Source organism: Macaca thibetana, chromosome 19 (genome assembly GCF_024542745.1).
Source record: "Macaca thibetana thibetana isolate TM-01 chromosome 19, ASM2454274v1, whole genome shotgun sequence".
Lineage (NCBI taxonomy): Eukaryota > Metazoa > Chordata > Mammalia > Primates > Cercopithecidae > Macaca > Macaca thibetana.
This window is the reverse complement of record NC_065596.1, coordinates 27208123-27232130: the sequence shown is the minus strand read 5'-3', so window position 1 is coordinate 27232130 and position 24008 is coordinate 27208123. Positions and strand designations below refer to the sequence as shown.

Below are 24008 nucleotides of genomic sequence, written 5' to 3'. Positions count from 1 at the left end.
GACTTGAAGGACTAGGACCTAGGGAAAGGAGAAGTTAAAAAGAGCCTAATGATTTTCTGGTTCTTGTTTTAAGACATTGCAGAACTTTGAAGCTACATGGCGCAGAGTCTAAGAAGCCAAGAAGAAAGCCTCTGAAAAGCAGAATAGAGTTTCAGCAGACTTGTAATGCTGAAGAGACAAAAAGAGTTCAAGAGCTGCCAGGGCCATGGACCCCCAGGTTATAACCCAGGCTCCAAGTTGAAAATCCATAAGCAAGTGCAAATTAGATATGCATGGAGCCTTTACAAAATGGCAACCCAGTCTAGATTCAGCCCAGTTTTTGACTGAATTAAAGTGACGAGCACCACTTTATCTGCATAAAGATAAATTCCTCTCTGGAGCAATATGTACAATTTTTCATATACAATGCCTGACATTCAATAGCTAGACATGCTAGAGGCAAGACCAAATGACTGAAAAGCAAGAGAAAAAACAGATAGTATAAATAGACCCATGGATAATCTTAATATTGAAGTTACAAGACAAGGATCTTAAATATCTAGAATTAATATGCTCAAGACAAAAGAAAAAAATGCAGAGATTATATGAAAGGATGGGTAATTTTACCAGAGAAAGGGCGATTCTAGAGTAGAAAAGTACCATAACTGAGATTAAGAATTCAGTAAGTGGAACACTTATATACTGTTGGTGGGAGTGTAAGTTAGTACGATCTCTATAGAAAACAGAAAACAGTGCGGAGATTTCTCAAAAAACTAAAAATAGAACTACCATTCGACCCTGCAATTCCACTATGGGGTATATACCCAAAAGAAAATCATTACATCAAAAAGATAGCTTTGCATGGTGGCCTCATGCCTGTAATCCCAACAGTTTGGGAGTCCCCAACACTTGATCACCTGAGGTCAGGGGTTCAAGACTAGCCTGGCCAACATGGGGAAACCCTGTCTCTACTAAAAATACAAAAAGATTAGCTGAGTGTGATTGCATGTGCCTGTAATCCCAGCTACTCGAGAGGCTGAGGCACGATAATTGCTTGAACCCAGGAGGCGGAGGTTGCAGTGAACAGAGATCATACTACTGCACTTCAGCCTGGGCAACAGCGCAAGACTGTGTCTCAAAAAAAAAAAAAAAGATACCTGCACTTGTATGTTTACAACAGCACTATCCATAATAGCAAAGATACGACATTTTTTTTCATACACGCACATACACACACACACAATGGAATACTTCTCAGCCATAAAAAGGAATGAAATCATATATTTTGCAGCAGCATGGATGGAACTAGAGGCCATTTTCTTAAGTGGAACAACTCAGAAACAGAAAGTCAAATACCCCATGTTCTCACTTATAAGTGGAAGCTAAATAATGTGTATACACAGATAGAGTAAAATAATAGACTGGGAAGAGTAGGAGGGTGGTAGGGGGTAAGGGATGAGAAATGACTTAATGGATACGAACGAAGTACACCATTCAGGTGATGGTTACACCAAAAGCTCAGATGTCACCACTATCCTATATATCCATGTAACAAAACTGCACTTGCACCCCTTAAATTTATACAAATAATGATAACAAGGAATTCAGTCAATACACTTAACAACAGATTAGACACAGCAGAAGGCAGGATCAGTGAGCTGGAAGTCAGGCCACTAGAAAATATCTAGACTGAGGCACAGAGAAAATAAAAGATGAAAAATGCGAAAGAGATTTTAAGACAGTGAAAATAGCAAATGAAAGACTGTGGCTTAACTAAGATGAACTTTTTTTCTCGCTCTCTCCCTCTATCTAAAGGTAGGTGGCTGGTCTGGGGCAGGCAGACACTTTTGCTTTTTAAGGGTGTTCAGGCTTGTGAATTGGCTTTGATATCTTTAACGAATGGCTTCTATCTTTAGATATGTTCATGCTGTAATTCTTCCCCAGCCAGGAAGGAAAAAGGAAGACAGCCAAGGGCCAGCATCTTTATTTATAGGAGCTGACCAGAAGCTGTACACATCACTTGAACTCATAAGGGCTTGAACTTAGGAGCAGGAACTTAGTTATCAGGAAGGCTGGCAGGTGTTTTGTTTCTTTTTTTTTCTTTCTCTGTCTCTCTGTCTTTCTTTCTTAGAGATGGGGTCTCCCTACACCACCAAGGCTGGTCTCGAACTCCTGGGCTCAAGCAATCCTTCCACCTTGGCCACCCAAAGTACTGGGATTACAGGCATGAGCCACCATGACCAGCCCAGATGTTGTTTCTAATTGGGCAGCTGCAATCTTCTTATTACTAAAGGAAGGGGAGAATGAATTTTAATAAACAGAAAGTGTCTCTGCCACTTGGATTACTATGCAGGAGTTAGACACACAGGGCTTTGTAGACCACAGTAACAACTGTAGATTAGAGCCAGGGAAGGAGGAACTGGGAGTGCCATCAAAAGGGACATGATTTCCCAGACTAGAAGCCTGCTCCTTGGGCCCCACATTGAGTGAGGTTTCCTATTCCTGTATTTAGTGCTAGTGGTGAGATCCCAGATGTGGTGAGTCTGTGGTATGGAGGCCCTTGACTCCAGTAACCCTGATGTGAGCTCCTGTGAGTCCCACTGGGGCTTTTGCAGACCCAATCAATGGTGCTTCTTTGTGAAGGGGGCTTGTTTGTCATTCACAAGGACCCAGGAAAGACTTAGGCTGAGGACTGCTGGAGCTAAACTGGGAAAATCTCAGGCACACTCCTCACCTCCTTACAGGCCTCATCTCCTAACAATGTCTCCCCTCTAGACTGTCTTAAGTCAGCTCAGAGTGCCATAAGACAATACCACAGAATTCTGTTAAACAACAGAATTCTGTTTTCTCACAGTTCTGGAGGCTGCAAGTATGAGATCAGGGGGCCAGCATGTTCAAGTTCTGAGGAGGGCTCTCTTCTTGGTTTGCAGAGAGCCACCTTCTCACTATGTCCTCACATGGTCAGGGAGACAGCTTTCTCTTCTCTTTTTTAAAAAAATATTTTCTAGTTTTTTAGAGGTGGGGTCTCACTCTGCTACCCAGGTGGGTCTCGAACTCCTGGCCTCAAGTGATCCTCCAGCCTCAACCTCCCAAAGTGCTGGGGTTACAGGCGTGAACCACTGCACCTGGCCCTTTCTCTTCTTGTAAGGTCATAGTCCTATCAGATTAGGATCTTACCTAATTACCTCCTAAAGACTATGTCTCCAGATACAGTCATATTGGGGGTTGGGGCTTCAACATATGAATTTCAGGGATAAGGGGGCACAATTCAGTCCAGAGCATAAGACCTTTGTTCCCTGCCTGCAGTAATTTCTGGCCTCTTGTTTCCAAGCGGCTAAATTGATGTTGTTTAAGGACCCTTTTGGCAGTGCCCTGGTATATTAGACCTTTTTTTTTTTTTTTTTTTTGAGAGGGAGTCTCGCTCTGTCACTCAGGCTGGAGTGCAATGGCGTGATGTCAGCTCACTGCAACCTCTGCCTCCCGAGTTCAAGTGATTCTCCTGCCTCAGCCTCCCAAGTAACTGGGATTACAGGTGTGCGCCACCACGCCCAGCTAATTTTTGTATTTTTAGTAGAGATGGGGTTTCACCATATTGACCAGGCTGATCTCGAACTCCTGACCTTGTGATCTACCTGCCTCGGTCTCCCAAAGTGCTGGGATTATAGGCGTGAGCCATCGTGCCTGGCCTATTAGTCCATTTTCACACTGCTATGAAGAACTGCCTGAGACTGGGTAATTTATAAAGGAAAGAGGTGTAATTGACTCACAGTTCCACATGGCTGCCGAGGCCTCAGGAAACATATAATCTATGGCGGAAGGCAAAGGGGAAGCAAGGCACCTTCTTCACAAGGCAGCAGGAAGGAGATGTGCCCAGTGAAGGGGAACGATCCCCTTATAAAACCATTAGATCTCATGAGAACTCACTCACTATCACGAGAACACCATATGGGAAACCGCCCCCATGATTCAGTTGTCTCCACCTGGTCTCTCCCTTGACTCATGAGGATTATGGGAATTACAATTCAAGATGAGATTTGGGTGGGGACATGAAGCCTAACCATATCACCTGGGGAGGTGTCCATGAAAACTGCTGGCACCTGAGAACTATTTATTTCTGCTGTCAGGTAACAAGGAAGACTTTGGGACCTTGAGGAGTATGGCTGCAGCTGTCTTAAGCTTTGGACAGGGGCCGAGAGTGGTGGCTCATGCCTGTCATCCAAGCACTTTGGAAGGCCCAGGTGAATGGATTGCTTGAGTCCAGGAGTTTCAGACCAGCCTGGGAAATATGTTGAGACCCAGTCTCTAAAAAAATGCAAAAAGTAGCTGGGTATGGTGGCATGCACCTGTAGTCCCACCTACTTGGAAGGCTGAGACAGGAGGCTCCTTGAGCCTGGGAGGTTGAGGCTGCAGCTACTGCACTCCAGCCTGGGCAACCGAGTGAGGTCCTGTCTCTTAACACAAACAAACAAAAACCTCTAGACAGCAAAAGCTCATCTCCCCTTCTCCTCAGGCACATGGCTGCCTGGCTGGGGACTACATTTCCCAGCCTCCCTTGAGGTTGGCTGTGGCCACATGACTGGGTCTTCCCCAGTGGCTTGCAAGTGGACATGACTTGTGCAATTTCCACTTTACCTGCTTTACCAGAGCAAGGAAATCTCTTGCTCTGGACTTTCTCTTTTTTCCTTTTCACCAAGTCACTCAGAGGTGGCACCTTAAATTATGCAGATGCTGACAAAGCATGAGGTCAGTGGCTCTCAAGGTGGGCATCAGAATTCCCCAGAGAGCTTGTTAGGTTACAGTTTTCTGGGTCCTGCACCCAGAGCTTCTGACTTAGTAGGTCTGGGGTGGGACCTGGGAATGTGCATTTCCTATGAATTGCCAGGGGCTGCTGCTGGTCCCGGGACTAGACTTTAAGCAACAATCCGAAAGAGTCTGGGTTCCTGAATGATTGCCACATGCACAGCCTCACAAGATAATTCACCCTGGAGCTACCGTGGGAAAGAGAATTCAATTTGTTTTTAATGTTTAAGCCACGCTATTGTCTTACAATAAGATGGCCAGTGAATTTTTGTTTCTTCTTTAGCCAGTTTGACTTAGATTTCTGTTGCTTGCCACTGAAAATGCCCTGATCACCATAGGTAACACTGACTGCTTTTGATTTACTCGTGCAGTAACTATTTATTGAAAATCCCATGCTGGGTGCTTTTTATTTTTCACTATTTTTAATTTTTAATTTTTTTTTTTGAGATGGAGCCTAGGCTGTAGTGTAGTGGCTTGATTTCGGATCATTGCAACCTCCGCCTCCCAGGTTCAAGCATTTCTCATGCCTCAGGCTCCTGAGTAGCTGGGATTACAGGCATCCACCACCACGTCTGGCTAATTTTTTTTTTTTTTTTTGTAATTTCAGTAGAGACAGGGTTTCGCCATATTGGCCAGGCTGGTCTTGAACTCCTGACCTGAGGTGATCTGCTCTCCTCTGCCTCCCAAACTGCTGGGATTACAGGCGTGAGCCACCGCACCCAGCCCCAGGTGCTTTTGAAAGCACTGGGCATACAGCAGTGAGTGCAGCAGTGAATGAGTAAAACGTTCCTGTCCTGTCCCTTCAGAGATTCTGATCTTTGTCTGAGGCAGCACACAATGAAGTATTTTAAAGACAAAATATCAGCAAATTCTCAAAGCAACTTTGAGAAGCAGACATCATTTTGAAATCCCATTCTACAGATAAGTGCACTAAGGCAGCAGTAGCAAAGCTGGAGTTTGAACCTAGTTCTGTGTGAGTTCAAAGGCTAAATTCTCTCTATTTTTTTTTTTTTTGAGACAGCGTCTTGCTCTGTTGTCCAGGCTGGAGTACAGTGGTATGATTTCGGTTCACTGCAACCTCTGCCTCCCGGGTTCAAGCGATTCTCCTCCCTCAGCCTCCCGAGTAGCTGGGATTACAGGTTCCTGCCACCACGCCCGGCTAATTTTTGTATTTTTTAGAAGTGATGGGGTTTCACCATGTTGGCCAAGTTGGTCTCAAACTCCTGACCTCAGGTGAGCCTGCCTTGGCCTCCCAAAATTCTGGGATTATGGGCATGAGCCACCACACCTGGCTCAAAGGCTAAACTCTTGACAGTGGGCCATGCTGCACCAAGAAGCTCCCCTGGATTTATTTTGCCAAATCACTTGGGGAAAAGAAGAGGAAGATTGAGTCCATGGATCCTTAAGTACCACTCGAAGAGCGGCATCCTTTTTCCAAATGTCACCTTTTGTCTTCAGGGCAAATGTGGTGCGAGATCTTCAGCTCTCATGTCTCCTGCACAAACTCCCAGGCGTGAGAATAGACTCCACTCTGCAGAAATTCTAAGGGGGAAGTGGCAGTCAGAGAAGGGAACAGGGCTATTACTGAGGCCAGAAGGCCCCTCTCCCCTCAGTGAGGCCCAGGCTTGCGCCCAAAGCCTGTCTCTTTTCCTAAATAATGAAGCGTGGAAGAGTAGAGGCTTTGCAGTCAAGCAGACAGGATTTCATAACCCTGGTTCCAGTTCTTCCCAGTGTGTGATCTTGGACCAGCAACTGGGCCTCTCTGAACCTCAGTCTCCTCCTCTATAAAAGTGGCACAATGGCTGGGCATGGTGGCTCACGCCTATAATCCCAGCACTTTGGGAGGCCGAGGTGAGTGGATCACTTGAAGTCAGGAGTTTGAGACCAGCCTGGCCAACATGGTGAAACATCGTCTCTGCTAAAAGTACAAAAATTAGCCAGGCGTGGTGGTGGGCACCTGTAATCTCAGCTAATCAGGAGACTGAGGCAGGAGAATCTCTTGAGCCCAGGAGGCAGAGGTTACAGCGAGCCGAGATAGCGTCATTGCACTCCAGCCTGGGTGACAAGACCAGAACTCTGTCTCAAAAACAAAACAAAAACCAACCAAAGAAACAAAAAGGCACAGTAATAGCTTAATTCCCAAGTTTGTTCAGGACTCTGTGGGTCAGGAATGTGAAAAGGGTTTGACTGGTGTTCATTTCTGTTCCACATGGCATCATGTGATGAGGGCTGGAGGACCCACCTCCAAGATGGCTTCTTCACTCCCGTGTCTGGAAGCTTCCATTCTCCTGGGCCTTCTCACAGCTCCATGCTCTTAGGGGAGTTGCAATTCTTACACAGCAGGCTGGGAGCCAAAGAGATCAGAATAGAATCTGCTGGTTCCCTTAAAATGTAGATCCAGGCCTGGCGGTGTCATTTCCTTGTTTTTTGTTTTTTTTTTTTTTGAGCCAGGGTCTCACTCTGTCACCCAGGCTGGAGTGCAGCGGCACCATCATAGCTCACTGCAGCCTCGACCTCCTAGGCTCAAGGGATCCTCTTGCCTCAGCCTTCCGAGTAGCTGGGACTACAGGCGCGGGCCACCACGCCAGCCTATTTTTTAAAATTATTTTTTTGGCCGGGAGTAGTGGCTCATGCCAGTAATCCCAACACTTTGGGAGGTGGAGGTGGGCGGATTACCTGAGGTCGGGAGTTCGAGACCAGCCTGACCAACATGGAGAAACCCTGTCTCTACTAAAAATACAAAATTAGCCAGGTGTGGTGGCAGATGCCTGTAATCCTAGCTACTCGGGAGGCTGAGGCAGGAGAATTGCTTGAACCCAGGAGGCAGAGTTTGAGGTGAGCCGAGATCATGCCATTGCACTCCAGCCTGGGCGACAAGAGTGAAACTCCATCTCACAACAAAACAAAAAAGTTATTTTTAGTAGAGTTGGGGTCTTTCTGTATTGCCCAGGTTGGTCTTGCACTCCTGGGATCAAGCGATCCGCCTGCCTCTGCTTCTTGGTGTTGGGATTACAGGCTTGAGCCACCATGCCCAGCACAGTGTCACATCTATCATATTCTATGAGTCAAAGCAGTCAAGGGTTCTGTCCCAATCAGACTAAGACCAACAGGAACAAACCTATTGTATTAAGTTGCTAGGGCCGCCTTAACAGACAGGAAGGGAGGGGAGTCGCCTTTTACAGTAGATACGGTCATGCTGTTCTCTAATTGACCACCAGATGGCGCGCTGGACTTAATATTAGTGCAGTTTGTAATTGCCCTTCCGTGAGCGGCCACCGCCACTCAAGCGACTGGACACTGGACTAAGTGCTTCTGTTAATTTGGATAAGACGAGACTCTTACTTTCTTTGATAAAGTAGAAATCTAGAAGAGCCCTAGGCTTTGATTACATCATGTTCATGGAAGGAGAGAAATGATTCTTTTCTGATTTGCCAGAGAAAACCAACCAGTATTTATTCTTTAGGAAATACAGAGATGCTATTTAACCTCCTGGTCACTATAGCAACGAATAATCAAGAACGACAACCAATCAGAATGCAGGTTTCTTTGGGAAGTTCTTTTTTTTTTTTTCAGATATTGCAACAATTTCTAAAAAAATCTTAGACCCTTTTGTTCAAATCATCCTTTCAAGGAAAGACACAAATGAACAGAGTTAACAAATGAAGTTGGTAATGGGAAAATTAACGGGAGCTCCTGGCTGCAGGGGAGAACAGAATGAATGTTTAGGGAATGTTCTCAATGTGCCACTCTATTAAAATTGATTTTTTTTTTCTTTGAGACAGAGTCTTGCTCTGTCACCCAGGCTGGAGTGCAGTGGTGTGATCTCGGTTCACTGCAAACTCTACCTCCCGGGTTCAAGCAATTCTCCTGCCTCAGCCTCCGGAGTAGCAGGGATGATAGATGCCTGCCACCATGCCCAGCTAATTTTTTTGTATTTTTAGTAGGGATTGAGTTTCACCATGTTGGCCAGCTGGTCTCAAACTCCTGACCTCAAGTGATCCTCCCTCCTTATCCTCCTAAAGTGAAAAAACTAATTCTTTAGAGCAATTCCATTATACAAAATAGAACCTCTTTCTATATAGCTGCAAGAGAGAAGGGACTCTTTTCTTTTATGTTTAAAAGCACTGTATTTGCTAAGCGTGGTGGCTCATGCCTGTAATCCCAACACTGGGAGTCTGAGGTGGGAGGATCACTTGAGCCCAGGAGGCCAAGGCTGCAGTGAGCTATGTCTGCACCACTGCACTCCAGCCTGGGCAATGGAGCGAGACCCTGTCTCAAAAAAAAAAGCAATAATTAAATATAATAAACACTTGAAACAAACTCTATAGGAACCACAGTCTCGAGATGAAGAGTTACATTTCAGAAGGAAACAACACAAGACAAATGGGCTTAACGTTCTGTCTTATAGGCAAGCTTTTTGCTTACAATTCACCCAGGAAATATACATAAAGTAAAATATGTGTACAGATCCAATGTCCATTCTTTGTTTTGTTTTGTTTTTGTTTTTGTTTTTGTTTGAGACTGAGTCTCGCTCTTGTCACCCAGGCTGGAGTGCAATGGCAAGATCTCACCTCCCTGCAACCTCTGCCTCCCAGATTCAAGCGATTCTCCTGCCTCAGCCTCCCAAGTAGCTGGGATTACAGGCTCCCGCCACCACGCCCGGCTAAATTTCGTATTTTTAGTAGAGACGGGGCTTCACCATGTTGGCCAGGCTGGTCTCAAACTCCTGACCTCAGGTGATCCGCCCGCCTCAGTGCTGGGATTACAGGTGTGAGTCGCTGTGCCTGGCCTCATTTTTTCATTTATTCAATTTACATTTACTGAGCATCTCCTCTGTGCCAGTATAATTCAGGAACATAGAAGTGAACAATTCGAACATAGGTTTCTGCTCATATGGACCTTACAATCTTGTAAGCCAATTAGAGCCTTCCCTTCCTGCCTGGGAAACACCTCTGCCCACAGTCTGTCCAGTCCTGAGTTTCCCATTGTTACGGGTTTAACTGTGTTCCCTCCAGATTCCTGTGTTGAAGTCCTAATGTCCAGGACTTCAAAATGTAACTATACTTGGAGAAAGGGTGTTTAGAGAGGCAATTAAGTTAAAATGAGGTCTTTAGAGTGGGCACCAACCCAACATGGCAGATGTCCTTATAAGAAGAGGAAATTTAGGCCAGGCGCAGTGGCTCACGCCTGTAATCCCAGCACTTTGGGAGGCCGAGGTGGCTGGATCACCTGAGCTCAGGAGTTCGAGACCAGCCTGGTCACGACGGCAAAACCCCGTCTCTACTAAAAATACAAAACTTAGCCAGCATGGTGGTGGGTGCCTGTAGTCCCAGCTACTTGGGAGGATGAGGCAGGAGAATCGCTTGAACCTGGGAGGTGGAGGCTGCAGTGAGCCGAGATTGCACCACCACACTCCAGCCTGGGTGACAGAGTGAGACTCTGTCTCAAAAAAAAAAAAAAAAAAGAGAGAGAAGAGGAAATTTAGACACAGATGGTACAGAGGGAAGACCACGTGAAGACACAGGAAGAAGGCAGCCATCTGCAAGCCAAAGAGAGAGGCTGCAGAAGAAACTCATCCTGCCAACACCGTGATCTCAGATTTCTAGCTTCCAGAATTGTGAGTAAATAGATTTCTGTTGTTTAAGCCACCCAGTATATGTGCCCTAGCAAACTAATACACCCACCAATATCTTTGGAACTTGCAGCCAACAGCTTCAACTATAGTTTTTATTTCATTTTGTTTTGCTTTGTTTTGTTTTCTGAGAGCGGGTCTTACTCTGTTGCCCAGGCTGGAGTGCAGTGGTGTGATCATGGCTCACTGCAGCCTCAACCTCCTGGGCTCAGGTGATCCTCCCACCTCAGCCTCTCAAGTAGCTAAGACTGCACGTGTGCTAATTTTTTTTTTTTTTTTTTTTTTTTTTTTTGTAGAGATGGGGTTTCACCATGCTTCCCAGGCTGTTCTTAAACTCCTGGCCTCAAGTGATCCACCCGCCTCGGCCACCCAAAGTAGTGCTGGGATTATAGATGTGACTCACTGTGCCCAGCCTTAAACCATAGTTTTAACCAAGCCAGAATCTAAGTATCTGAAACTGTTTTAAAAAAATTTCTGGCCAGATGCGGTGGATCATGCCTGTAATCCTAGCACTTTGGGAGGCCAAGGCAGGCGGATCACCTGAGGTCAGGAGTTCAAGACCAGCGTGGCCAACATGACGAAACCCCATCTCTATTAAAAAATACAAAAATTAGGCCGGGCGCGGTGGCTCAAGCCTGTAATCCCAGCACTTTGGGAGGCCGAGACGGGCGGATCACGAGGTCAGGAGATCGAGACCATCCTGGCTAACACGGTGAAACCCCGTCTCTATTAAGAAATACAAAAAACTAGCCGGGCGAGGTGGCGGGCGCCTGTAGTTCCAGCTACTCGGGAGGCTGAGGCCGGAGAATGGCGTGAACCCGGGAGGCGGAGCTTGCAGTGAGCTGAGATCCGGCCACTGCACTCCAGCTTGGGCGACAGAGCGACACTCCGTCTCAAAAAAAAAAAAAAAAAAAAAAAATTAGCTGGGCGTGGTGGCGTGTACCTGTAATCCCAGCTACTCGTAAGGCTGAGACAGGAAAATTGCTTGAATCTGCGAGGCGGAGGTTGCAGTGAGCCGAGATCTTACCACTGCACTCCAGCTTTCTCAAAAAATAATAAGTAAATAAAATAATAAATAAAGAAAATTCCCACTAGTAGATGAGTAACTTGTCCCCGTGCATACACACAGTTTTCTGTTAACTTTTCCACAGATGGGAAGTGCACGTATCTTATACTCTTGGGAGGTGCTTCCCCAAAGGCTTCTGGGTTTGCTGTTTCCCGCCCAATCACAGATCTGTGTTTGATTCCCTCAGCTAAATCTTCTGACACAAGAAATCCATTTTAGGTCCTTCAACTTCCATCAAATGCTACAGTGTGGTTAAGGGTGCGGTCTTAGTTTCTACACCTACAGAACTGGGTACTGATATGCTGTGGCTGTGTCCCCACCCAAATCTCAGCTCAAATTGTAGCTCCTATAATTCCCTCGTGTTGTGGGAGGGACCCAGTGGGAGACAGTTGAATCATGGGGGCAGTTTCCCCCATGCTGTTCTCGTGGTAGTGAATAAGTCTCACGAGATCTAATGGTTTTATAAGGGAAAACCCCTTTTCCCTGGCTCTCACTCTCTCGTCTGCCATCATGTGAGACGTGACTTTTACCTTCCGCCATCATTGTGAGGTCTCCCCAGCCACGTGGAACTGTAAGTCCATTAAAACTCTTTCTTTTGTTAATTGCCCAGTCTCGGGTATATCTTTATCAGCAGTGTGAAAATGGACTAATACAGATACTATTGATGTCAGCCTAACAGAGTTGTTGTGAAGATTAAATGACATAATAATAGCAGCTTATGGTTACTATGTTCTGAATACTATTTGTTTCAACACTTTATTGCTGCATAACAAACTACCCCAGAATGTTGTGGTTTAAACAGTAATTATTGGCCAGGTGCAGTGGCTTACGCCTGTAATCTTAGTACTAAGGGAGGCTGAAGCAGGTGGATTGCTTGAGCCCAGGAATTCAAGACCAGCTTGGGCAACATGGTGAAACTCCGTCTCTCCAAAGAAGTACGGAAAAATTAGGCAGGTTTGGTGGTGCACACCTGTAGTCCTAGCTACCTGGGAGATTGATGTGGGGGAGGATTGCTTGAGTCCAGGCGGTCGAGGCTGCAGTAAGCCATGATCACACCACTGCACTCCAGCCTTGGTGACAGAGTGAGACCTTGTCTAAATAAAATAATAATAATAATAATAATAAATATATTAATATATATTAATATATAATATATTTATATATTATTAATATATAATATATTAATATATAAAATAATAATATATAATTATAATTATTATTATTTTATTGTCTCTTACGATTTCGTGGGTTAACAGGGCTCAACAGGACAGTTTTCAGCTTCCTGCAATGTTGGTTGGGCTGCAGTCACATGGGGGCTTGAATGAGCTGGAACACCCAAGATGGTGCACTCATATGCCTACCAGTTGATATTGACTGTTGGCTGGGGTTTCAACTGGGGCTGTCAACTGTCGCAACTACCCATAGCCTCTCTATGTGTCTTGGGCTTCCGCAGCATGGTGGCTGGGTTCTCAGGGACAGTGTCCCAAGAACAAGTGTTCTAAGAGTCAGTAAGCAGAAGCCGCCAGTCTTCTTGAAGTCTACATCCCACATCAGTAACAGTGTTCCTTCCATCTCATTCTATAAACTCCACCTCTGGATGGGGAGAAGGATAAGGAATCTGTACTCATCTTTAACCCATCATGCTACTCGAGAAACTTTACACGTATTAACTCAACGAATCCTCAATCTCATATAGGCATTACTGTTACCATAATTTTACAGTCGAGGATGCTGAGATAGAGGTCTCCCGTCAGGGCAGTTCTGCTGTTCTGTGATTGTCCAGCAGGGGCGCTCCTCACGCAGTCATCATCACAGGCGGGATTCCCACCATGTTCCTACATCCTCATAGCTATGGCTTGTGTTTACATAGCACCAGGAGCGGTGCTAAATGCTTTGCGTAAGGAATCACGACTGAACTTAGCAAGAGTGTCCTGAGGTTGAGTTTTACAGGTGAGGACGTTAAGGCTCAGGGAGTTGAGGCCAAACATGTGGCAGACTGAGACTCAGACCAGGACCGTCTGGCTCCAAACCCGTGCCCTTGGCCACTTCCCCACAGTGACAACAGCAGCAATAACTGCGTGGCTCATGCCTGTAATCCAGCACTTTGGGAGGCTGAGGCAGGAAGATTGCTTGAGTCCGGGAGTTTGGGACTAGCCTGGGTAACATAGTGAGACCCATTTCTATACAAAAAATTAGCAGGCGTGGTGGCATGAGCCTGTGGTCTCAGCTGCTTGGGAGGCTGAGGTGGGAGGATCGCTTTAGCCTGGGAGGCAGAGGTTTCAGTGAGCTGAGATTGCACTATCATACTCCAGCCTGAGTGACGGAGTGATACCCCCCTCTGTAAAACACAACACAACAAAACAAAACAAGCAAACAACAACAGCTAATTGGTATAGAAGACTCTCTGCATACCAGGCACAGGGTGTGTGTGTGTGTGTGTGTGTGTGTGTGTGTGTGTGTGATAAGTTACAATAACAACCCTATAAAGCACAAAATAGTATCCTTCCCACTTTGCAAATAAACAAATCGAGACCCAGAGAAGTTAAATATCTATGCAAGGTCACACAGATGGTAAGCGGTGGATTCAGGATTTGAGTCTAGGAAGCCTGAGTTGGGGAGAGGAGCTTCCTTCCTTCCTTTCCTTCCTTCCTTCCTTCCTTCCTTCTTTCCTTCTTTCTTTCTTTGATGGAGTCTTGCTCTGTCACCCAAGCTGGAGTACAGTGGCGCGATCTCAGCTTACTGCAAACTCTGCCACCCAGGCTCCAGCGATTCTCCTGCCTCAGCCTCCCGAGTAGCTGTGATTACAGCTACGCACCACCACACCCAGCTAATTTTTGTATTTTTTAGTAGAAACGGGGTTTCACCATGTTGGCCAGGCTGGTCTTGAACTTCTGACCTCAGGTGATCTGCCCAGCTTGGCTTCCCAAAGTGTTGCGATTACAGGCATGAGCCTCCGTGCCCCGCCTCAGAAGCGATTTTCAACACCTCCTGGGTGCTTTTGGTGTCTGAAGGGCTGGTACAGGCCACAGTGGTCAGGAACTCAGGGTCCTCCAGCCCCGCTCTGTGACCTGGTGGTTGCACCCGCCCACTTTCTGAAGCCTTACAGTCCTTCGGCATCTCATTCAGGTCTGTCTCTGCTGGTCAGAAGAGCCATCATGTGAGAGTCACTGCTCCCGCCTTCTTTGACGGTCAAGTGCATCAAATCAGAGGACCTTCTTCCGTCATCTCCTGTTTGGCTTTGTCTGTCCTGGTCTGGTCACCAGGGGCAAGAACTCCATGGGACCACCTGCCTCTTCTTTGTGGCTTCAGACGGTCCACTTCTTGTGAACTTGCTCCCTGGCTGCTGCCTGGAGCGCTGTGTATAGCCCGCTGTCATTGTCATCTCTGCTCAAGCCCCCTCATCTGCCTCCTTGATCTTGATGTCCAAGCTCTCCTGGGGAACTTCCTTGGATTCCTTCTTTGCCAAGGGAGATGGACACATCCCTCGGACCCTTTTTTAGCTTCTGGCTTGATTTCTGTGACCCCCTACTCTTCTTGCTACTATTGCTTGTAGCCCCAGGAGGGGGACTGGCCTTCCCGATGACTGTCCCAACGGCTGGGCCTGGGCCTCCGAAGTGGGAGGGGTGGGTGCCTCCCCAAGGATCCCAGCAACCGCAGCCTGCGTGGGCCCGTCATCCAGCATCAGGCATCTCATCTGCCTCAGGACCGTCATATCCTGCGCACGGTCCTTCCACAGAACCCTCCAGATCCCATCCTTGGCCAGGATCTCTGTGGGAATGGCAGCGTGATTGACGTCCTCCACAAACTCCACCAGGGCGGCCTGGGCCTTCTCGTTCATCAGGGCCTTCATGTGTCACAACCTGAATGTGCCCAGGGGCAGGAGGGTCGGCTGCAGGACAGCTTCAATGTCTGCCTGCTCCAGGCCCTCCTGGATGCCAGTGACCAGCAGGGCCCTGTGCGCGTCCACGTCCAGGCTCCGGCACCAGTCCTGCAAAAGGCTCATGGCCATGGTGCCGCCCCCTCGGCGCTGATCTTGGAGCAGCAGGGAGCCCGAGATAGGGGTGGGCTGCAGCGCATGGTGTCAATGCAACCCTGGCAAGCCACCTGCAGGGCTTAGAGTCCCAGTTCCGGTGAATGTGGCAAGGCTGGAGTGGGGATGAGGGCTCGGGTGTCCTGGCTGCCTGCTGGCTGGCTAGACACAGTGATCTTTCCCCAGGACCCCTCCCCAGAGCTGTGTGAGGATCCGCAGGAGACTACGGATCTGTTCTCCAGGGATGCACATGGGTTCCTTTGAGGGCAGCAGCTCCCTCTCAGAGCCAGCAGAGGAGGAAACTCCTCCTGCTCCAGCCACATGGGGACACCCCCTCCCTGTTGCCCCTTAATCCTGATGGTTCCTCTGTGCCTCATCAGCCACCGCAGCAGGCCTGGGTTCCAGGATAGGCCTGTCTCTCCCTCCTCCATTGGCTACCGCTGTTTCCATGACAACCGTTTTCAGGCTGTTGCAGGAACTGAGCATTTTTTGTTTTAAGAAGCCCACTGAAAACGAGACTATGCATCTTGTTTGTTTACTGGCGTCTTTCATGATTCCGGGAGACAGGCCTCACACAGAGAGCTAGGCTTAGTAGGACCGGGCCTTCCTCTGGGGCAACAGGCTCCAGATCTAGGGTGAGTTTGATGTTTAGGACCCAGTGTGGGCCAGGTGAAACAGAGACTGAGTGAAGGCTGTGCGGTGTGCTGCCTGATGCAGGGGCACAGAGTCTATCAAGGTAAAAAAAAAAAAAAAAAAAACCACCACCAGCTGGGCACAGTGGCTCACACGCCTGTAATCCCAGCACGTTGGGAGGCCGAGGCAGGCAGATCACTTGAGGTCAGGAGTTTGAGACCAGCCTGGCCAACATGATGAAACCCTGTCTCTACTGAAAAATCCAAAAATTAGCCAGACATGGTGGTGTGCACCTGCGATCCTAGCTACTCAGGAGGCTGAGACAGGAGAATTGCTTGAACCTGGGAGGTGGAGGTTGCAGTGAGCAGAGATCGCACCACTGCACTCCAGCCTGGGAGACAGGGTGAGATTCTGTCTCAAAAAAAAAAAGAAAACAAAACAAAAGAAAAGACAAGACCATGACCTCTGGGCAGCCACTGCTACCATGACCGTGCTGGGCCCTGCTGTGTGGTGGGAAGTAGGCGGGGTGCTCAGGTGAGGACTTGCTGGTGGAGGGGGGAATCTTTGGGCTTCAGGAAGAACCCCTGGGATACCTGTAAATTATCACGTGGTCTCACCCAGGAGGTCCCGTTCATGTCTTGCTAACTGTCCCACCAGCACCCCAAGTGTGGCCCCAGTACTTTCCTGGGCTGCACCCTGTGTCTGGGAACACTGTCATGGTGAGCCAAGCCCCAGGCCCTAGGATGAGCCCCAGGGTTCATTCATTCATTCATCCCTTCTTCCACCTGGGCAACATAATGGAGAGAAAAATCAGCTGTTTCTTATTCTCAGCCCACCCCATGACTGGTCACAGCTGCTGGTCTGCCCTCTGTGCAAGCTTGGGTCTGCCCTGCAAATGCAGGGATTGAGAATACGCCTGCCACACAGGTCTGCTCCAGGGATGGTGATACCGTCTCTATCAGGCAGCTGTCATCTTGTTCCCTGTTAACAAGAGCTCCAGAGCCCCAGGAACAAGGTGAAAAGACTCAGGAATATGGCAAATGATGGTGCCAGGTCTTAAAAACTCCAGAAAACCCTTTCCCTGTCCCCCTAACTCCTGGTCCAGCATTTGGAGCCAGATGTACTGTCTGGCAGGGCACTGAGAAGACCCCCCCCCGACCCTCCTTCCCTTGGAGGCTCAGAGAATGCTTAGAGTGGGATACACAGGATTGTTTAGGTCCCAAATACAGAAATCCAAGTTAGCCTTGGATAAGCAGGTTAGTGAAAAAGGAATTCATTGGCTCATATTACTATGAATACAGGGCTGATTCTGGCTTCAGGCATGGCTGGTTCTAGGGCCCTTCATTCATTAATTTAGCCCAGGACCCAGGGCTGACTCCTATTGGAGGAATTGGATCATGTGCTTGCCCCTGCCCCAATCACAGTGACCAGGGAGGGAAGGAGTGCGCTGATTGGCCAGACTTGGGTGGGCTGGGGATTGGGTGAGCCCTGTAGGACTCACCTGGAGGGAGAGTAGGGCGAGGGGGGCGGTTCCCTGGAGAGAAATGGAGGTGAATCACTCAGGAGAGGTAAGTGGACTCCGGGCTGGAAAGCAGGAGACTGCCCTAAAGGTATGATGGCATTAGTGAGACTCACTGTACCTGGATTGGGGAGGGACTGAAGGGAGTATGGGACCCTCTCCAGGAGCCCTAGGGCCTTGGCTTCCAACAGACTCCTGGCAGCATCCCCCGACAGCCTCAGCAGGATGAATTTTGGGGGTCCTGGGAGCCTGAAGCATGTATTCTTGGCTAGCAGGTCCGGGATCTCCTCTTCTTGGCTGTGGGTATATGTTGGAGAATGTCTCAGCTTCTGGTTGGGAGAGAGGGAGAGGATGTCACTCATTGAGTGCTCATTGGTTTAACCCCGTAGACTTCATTCATTCATTCATTCATTCAGTCTTTCTGTAGTGCCTGTGCAGGGCTCTGAGGACGCGATGATGACTGAAGCCCTGCCTCCTGCAGTGCAGGGAAAGCCTGGATTCTTAGGGGAGGTGGGTAGGAGGAGCTGGAGCTAACCCTGGATCAGGACAGGCTTACTCAGAGGAGGTGACATTGAGCTGAAGGGAGGAGGTGACCATTTGTGGGAGGTGGGGGTAGGGAAAGGGAAGAAGTGCTTTTGAGGCAGCCAATGGGCTAAGATCCCAGTGACTAAATGGAGAACAGGATGTCTAAGGAGCTGGGGGTGGAAGGGTGTGGCTGAGCAGCGGGATGGGGGTTGGGGAGGAGGTGGCAGGGCCAGGTACAGAGGGCCTTGTGGGTTGGTCACGTAAGGGTATGACCAAGGAATGGAAGGCTGGGGGGTCACCAAGGCCAGAACTGGAAGCTTCTCTGCAGCTTATGTGCTGTGTGACACTGGGAAAGTTAAATGACCTCTCTGAGCCTCACTTTCCTCATTTATAAGATATTCTCAGAGTTGCTGTGTTGTTAGGCACGTGGAAGATTTAGCACAGGTACTGGCCACAGTAGGGTTTTAAGTATCGATTATTGGTGTCAATCCTTATTTTCATAATTCCCTTTTGTGTGAAGAACAGGCTGTTGCTGTATGAGGAATTTGCTGGGTCAGAGCGCCCTCTGGTGGGCATGGGGAGCCAGTTAGGGAAGAAAGATGAAACCAGAGGTTTTGATTTTAAAGGGCACCACCCTCCGTCCCCCTCTTATTCTCTCCCTTCCTCCCTTTCTTTTCCTTTCTTCCCTCCACATTCATTCACCAGGGTTGATCCTGCCTAGATGGGGACTGAAATAGCCCAGGTCCTACCTTCCCAGGCGTTTACAGCCCAGCCACAACAAACTTTTAAATATTTATTCATTGGATCTGATTTTGTTTTGGACATTGGCATGCATAGGGGAGGGAGATGGCCATACGACTGTTGTCAATGTTCAAAATCAAAACATGGTTTATATGAGAAAGGTAAGAGAAAGGAGAGAAAACTTCATTCTGAAGGCTGGGTGCAGTGGCTCACACCTGTAATCCCTGCTCCTTGGCAGACTAACAGGGGAGGATCACTTGAGGCCGGGAGGACAAGGCTGTTACAGTGAGCCATAATCACGCCATTGCACTCCAGTCTGGGTAACAGAGCAAGACTCTGTCTCAAAAAGAAAAGAAAAATACAGCCGGGCGCGGTGGCTCACTCCTGTAATCACAGCACTTTGGGAGGCCGAGGTGGGTGGATCACGAGGTCAGGAGATCAAGACCATCCTGGCTAACACGGTGAAACCCTATCTCTGCTAAAAATACAAAAAATTAGCCGGTCGTGGTGGCGGGCGCCTGTAGTCCCAGCTACTCAGGAGGCTGAGGCAGGAGAATGGCGTGAACCTGGGAAGTGGAGCTTGCAGTGAGCCGAGATTGCACTACTGCACTCCAGCCTGGGCGACAGAGCAAGACTCTGTGTTAAAAAAAAAAAAAAAAAAAAATACAACTTTTGACTGAAAACAATGAGTTGTGTTTTCACATTTTAGGGGGCAAATTGATTAAATTGATTATCCAGAAACTAGAAAAGGGAAGGATGGCTGGGAGCGTGAAAGAAAGGTTTTTTTTTTGTTTTTGTTTTTGTTTGTTTGTTTGTTTCTTTTAGAGAGACAGGGTGTTGCTATGTTGCCCAGGCTGGTCTTGAACTCCTGGCCTCAAGCAGTCTTCCTGTCTTGGCCTCCCAAGGTGTTGGCGTTACAGGCATTAGCCACTGTGCCCAACCAAGAAAGCACTTTCTGATATTTGGGATTTTCCAGAAGACCTGAAGAGCTTAGCTGTGGAGCATTTGTAGGAGGCTGTCTGTGACATCTGCTGTGACCTCCTGTTGGCAATGGTCCACAGTTAGTCCAGGTGACCCCATTCCTTTCTCACAGTTTCCTCAAGGTCTGGTTTTTTGTTTGTTTGTTTGTTTTTTGAGATGGAGTCTTGCTGTGTCACCCAGGCTGGCGTGTAGTGGTGTGATCTTGGCTCACTGCAACCTCCGTCTCCTGGGTTCAAGCGAGTCTCCTGCCTTAGCCTCCTAAGTAGCTGAGACTACAGGCGTGCGCCACCACACCTGGCTAATTTTTGTATTTTTAGTAGATATGGGGTTTCACCATGTTGGCCAGGCTGGTCTTGAACTCCTGACTTCAGGTGATCCGCCTGCTTCAGCCTCCCAAAGTGCTGGGATTATAGGCGTGAGCCACTTTGCCTGGCCACTCAAGGTCTGTTTTATCTCCTTCTACGTCTATATCCACAGTAATATCTAAGTCTACATTGATGTTTATGTCTATATCCATGTCTACACCCACAGCTCTGTCCTAATCCATACCTACACCATATGGACAGCTATATCCTTATTGGTAACTTATCCTCTATCTGCAACTATATCCACATCGCCATCTACATTCAGATCAGTCTCCCTCTCTCCATGTCTGTGTTCATTTTCTAGAGCTGCTGTCATAAATTCTCACAAACTTAGTGGCTAAAAATAACAGACGCTTATTTTCTCACAGTTCCGGAGGCCAGATGTTCAAAACAAAGATGCCAGCAGGGCCATGTTGGCTCTGAAGGTTCTAGGGGAGAATCGTTTCTTGGCCTCCTCCAGCTTCTGCTGGTTCTTGATGTCTCTTGGCTCCAGTCTCTGGCCTTCTCCTCTTCTCTGTGTCTTTTCTTTTGCTATGTCTTTTTTTGGAGGGGACGGGACAGGGACAGAGTCTCGCTCCATCGTCCAGGCTGGAGCGCAGTGGTGTGATCTCTGCTCACTGCAACCTCTGCCTCCCGATTCTCTTGCCTCAGCCTCCTGAGTAGCTAGGATTACAGGCGTGAGCCACCATGGCTGGCGCGAAGACCCTTTTTGTAAATAAGGTCACACTCAGGTTCCATAGATTAGGACATAGAACATATTTTTGAGGAGTGGTGCCATTCAACTCACTATAACATATATGTCTATTACCGTCTACATTTACATCCTTGACTATATGCAGATACACATCTATGTCTCCATTTATGTCTATGTCCTTATGTACATTGGTATTTATATTCCCAGTTATATCTGTATTCTATCAACATCTATATCCATATCTGTATCCTTATCCACATCTGAATCTGTGTCTATGTAACAGAAGGTTATTAGTATACGACCAAATAACAACAGGGGCGACCATATTTTGGCTTGAAGAATTCTAGCTGATTCTTATTTTCTTCATAATGGTTTTATAATGAATCTAGATCTGAATTCTCTCTAGGAGCATATAGTACTACTGTAATAAAAAATAAGAAATCGGCCAGTCGCGGTGGCTCACGCCTGTAATCCCAGCACTTTGGGAGGCTGAGGCGGGCGGATCACGAGATCAGGAGATCAAGACCATCCTGGCTAACACGGTGAAACCCCGTCTCTACTAAAAATACAAAAAAATTAGCTGGGCGTGGTGGCGGGCGCCTGTAGTCCCAGCTACTCGGGAGGCTGAGGCAGGAGAATGGCCTGAACCCGGGAGGTGGAGCTTGCAGTGAGCCGAGATCGCGCCACTGCACTCCAGCCTGGGCGACAGAGTGAGACTCCATCTCAAAATAAAATAAAACAAAACAAAACAAAATAAAATAAATAAATAAATACAAAAATTAGCCAGGCATGGTGGTACATACCTATAATCCCAGCTACTTGGGAGGCTGAGGCAGGAGAATCCCTTGAACCTGGGAGGCAGAAGTTGCAGTGAGCCGAGATCATCCCATTGCACTCCAGCCTGGGCCACAGAGCGAGGCTCCATCTCAAAAACCAAAAAAAAAAAAAAAAAAAAAAAAAAAAAAAAAAAAAAAAAAAAAAGAGAGAGAGAGAAATCTATTGCCATATTGGGGATTACACGAAAACCTTCACTGGATCTAACACTGTGACATTGTCCCCTTATCCCAAGCCTCCTCCTTCTGTCATGGTGGAGGCCTTGTCCTGGGCTTTCCCTTCCCTCTCATGTGGCTCGCTAGCCTGCAGTCCTCTCATCTTCCCCACGTTTACCCCAGCTAAAGCTCAGCACCCTAGAACACCAGCAGAGGTTTCTTTCCCAGACGGCGGGTGGATGTGCCCTTCCCCTCTCCTAGGAAGTTCCATTGCCCCCGATGTTCTCAGCATAAACCCCCAACAGAGCCCGAAAGGACTGGTACAGTCTGACCTCAGCTTTCCACAAACCCTTCAGCCCAATTAAGCCTTAATTCAAGAATTTGGTTTTTACTTTTTTATTTTTTATTTTTGGAGACAGAATCTCACTCTGTTGCCCAGACTGGAGCGCAGTGGTGCGATCTTGGCTCACTGCAACCTCTGCCTCCCGGGTTTAAGCGATTCTCCCACCTCAGCGTCCCAAGTAGCTGGAATTACAGGTGCCTGCTACCATGCCTGGCTAATTTTTGTATTTTTAGTAGAGACGGTTTTCACTATGTTAGCCAAGGCTGATCCCGAACCCCTGATCTCAAGTGATCTGCCCACCTCAGCCTCCCAAAGTGCTGGGATTACAGGCGTGAGCCACCTCGCCCAGCCAGCTTTCACTTATTTCTGTAGATTCTTGGTCCAACCACCAAGTTTCCCACAATTTATTACATTATTTTTAAAAATATATTTTTCATCATAAAAAAAGTCTGGTATTAATTTTCTATAATCTAAGCATTATTATGTAATATTCTAGGCGGTATTATTATTCTAGGCATACTAGTAAACACAGAAAGAAAGACACGGAGGTCAGTGGCCTTCAAAGATGGCTGCCAACAGTTCCTCCCTTCCCTCTACACACGCATCACTCCTCCCACCACTGGGGCGTCTACTTCCCCTCCCCTTCATTCTGGGCAGGCCTCGTGACTTGTTTTGACCAATAGAATGTAGCAGAGTGATGTGTCAATTTCAAGCCTAGGCCTTAAGAGGCCAGGTGGCTCCCACTTTCGTTCACTTGGATGCCAGCCGCCATCTTGCAAGGAAGCTGAAGTTGGGTTATGAAATAGTGAAAGCCCAGGTGAATGCAGAGAGACCACGTCGGGGAGAACCAGCCCATTAGCGGCCGACAGTAGCCACACAAGTGACCGAGGGAGAGACTAGCAGCAGAACCATGCAGTCAGCCCTCTGAATCCTAGTAAGTCATTGTTGGAAGCCACTAAACTCAAGAGGGTTGTGAACAGCAATATTTGGCTGAAGCAGACACCCCTCCCTTAAGCCCCCAGCCCAGAGAGGAACCCTGCTAACCTTTTGGTGCAGGTCCTACCAGGTTTGTTTTTTCCTGTGCTTATACATATAATAATAATTCTTAAAATCCACAAAATAGACATCTTGGCTTATTTTTGCATTTCAGGAAAGCTGTTTAGGATGATTTTATTAATAGTTCAGCTGCAGCAGGAAGAGGAAATATAGCAAAATTTGCCTCTTAACCACCAAGAGTCATGCTGAGCTCTTCACAGCTATGAAAATCAAAGACCCAAATTTACAGACTTTGCACATTTGTGCTGAGTTACTTTAGTACTTTGTCTACAAGTCTCCACAGGCCCAGTGGGGAGGAACAGTTATTTCTTAAGCACCTTCCAAAAATTTTTGAGCTAGAAAAAAAGTATCGGTTTCAAAATACAGAAGAAACTGGCAAAATCACAGTTAACTAATGCATCATTAAGTATTTCATAGTAAATCAAGTCAAGTAATTGTTAAATATTTCTATCATGTCTTTTTTTTTTTTTTTTTTTTTTTTTTTTTTTTGAGACAGGGTCTCACTCAAACACCCAGGCTGTAGTGGTGCGATCACAGCTCACTGCAGCCTCAAGCTCCGGGACCCACGTGATCCTCCCACCTCAATATCCCAAGTAGCTGTGACCAAAGGCATGCGCCACCACACCTGGCTAATTTTTTTATTTTTATAGAGATG

General features: G+C 47.5%; 1 protein-coding gene and 1 pseudogene across 44 annotated transcripts in view; both read right to left on the bottom strand.

Annotated features, from left to right (window-relative positions):
- The window catches only part of CALM3 (calmodulin 3), a 203052-nt gene that overhangs the window by 51735 nt on the left and 127309 nt on the right, over window positions 1-24008 (bottom strand). The window contains exon 1 of one of the 44 annotated variants that reach the window (XM_050772276.1): window positions 14871-14874. The exons of 41 other annotated variants lie outside the window; for them this stretch is intronic. The gene's annotated coding sequence lies outside the window, so the exon portion shown is untranslated. Of the gene's footprint in view, window positions 1-11522; window positions 11527-11886; window positions 11891-14870; window positions 14875-24008 lie in introns of those variants that run through there. 2 more of the 44 variants (XM_050772312.1, XM_050772301.1) reach the window with 2 other exon arrangements.
- On the bottom strand, window positions 14866-15486 carry LOC126941666 (paraneoplastic antigen-like protein 8B; annotated as a pseudogene).